The following is a 1322-nucleotide window of genomic DNA, read 5'->3' on the forward strand; positions in this document are numbered from 1 at the left end:
GTATGAAACGTTACAACATACCTACGCGTCACTCTAGATAAAGGATTAATCATTAACATTATTTGCCACACCTGCAACTGTCATTATCAGCTATGGACTATGGAAAAGTACAAACGTGAGCACACCAAATCATGATATATAGAAATAGATCGCACGTACACACGCCCATAATAACTAAATACATACACAGCACCAAATATTACGGATAGTCGTATAGCATATGCACATAACACAGGATTTTAGTGTGTTAAGAGAAAACCACGAGTAGCGTGAAGTCGAAAGTAATTAAAATGCGAGTTTGCAATTTAGTATTGGAAGAGACAACGGAAAAATTGTATTGTCAGTTCACCAAGGGCCATAAATTTAATTAAGTGTGACATGGACTGTAACTATAAGCATTAAACATGGCGCGGGTTGTTAACGGAATATCATTTCACGCCAAAGTCATGCAACAAAAATCAAACTAACATGTATGCTGTCAAGATCGTCTCTCAACCACGTCTTTTGACAGCCTGGAAGTAGTGCTTAGATTCCGTGGGTTAATTTGGTATCGAGTCTACATGAAAATGCGACAAAATTCCAGTAAGAGAAGTTCTGTGGGATAGCCCCAAAGTCCACCTGTTGTGCCTCTTTCTCGTCACATGCTTTCTGTTTCACCTTCGTTCGCTAATGTCTTCGAGGATGTCCGAACGCCAGTCTGTCTGCACATCCACTTTGTGGGCTTCCTTTCCCTGCAAGTGACGTTCAGCATAATCCTTTCTTGAGCTCGTTGCATAGTTCATAGTTCGAAATGCAATTCCTTTATCGTGTTCTACGTGATGGTTGGCGGTATGCATTGGTTGTATGTAGACTTTCCTTGTTAAGATCATAACGATAAGCTCGGCCGAATGCCTGCCACTCTTGCATGTGTTGGTCTAAGGTCGACCTGTTCTCAACTTTCAATATCTTCATCAAATGTTCAGTCTGTTATTATTTAGCGATCCTCCAAGTTCATGTGGAAGATGACTGTTTTGCTTACGTCATTTATCTTGACAAGTATTTCCTGTACTCATGTAGACTGTTAGCAACAAGCAGGATGACTCAGGTCCCTCTGCCTTTGCCCTTCCCTTGTTTCTCAGCCTGTGTTGTGGAAGACTGAATCAAGGCGCCTGTGAAGAGCTTTGGTGGAGCGAAGGGCGCGACGTCTTTGTGAAGTCGAATGAAAGACCTGTAGTTGCTGTAGATGTACTAAAGGGTACTGCTAGACTAGTGCGATGCCCATGTTGTTTTTCAGGGCAGGGGTAATGCGTATGCTGTATTCTGATGTTTTCTCAACGAGTTTA

The sequence above is a fragment of the Penaeus monodon genome, chromosome 28, assembly GCF_015228065.2.
Source record: "Penaeus monodon isolate SGIC_2016 chromosome 28, NSTDA_Pmon_1, whole genome shotgun sequence".
Taxonomy (NCBI): domain Eukaryota; kingdom Metazoa; phylum Arthropoda; class Malacostraca; order Decapoda; family Penaeidae; genus Penaeus; species Penaeus monodon.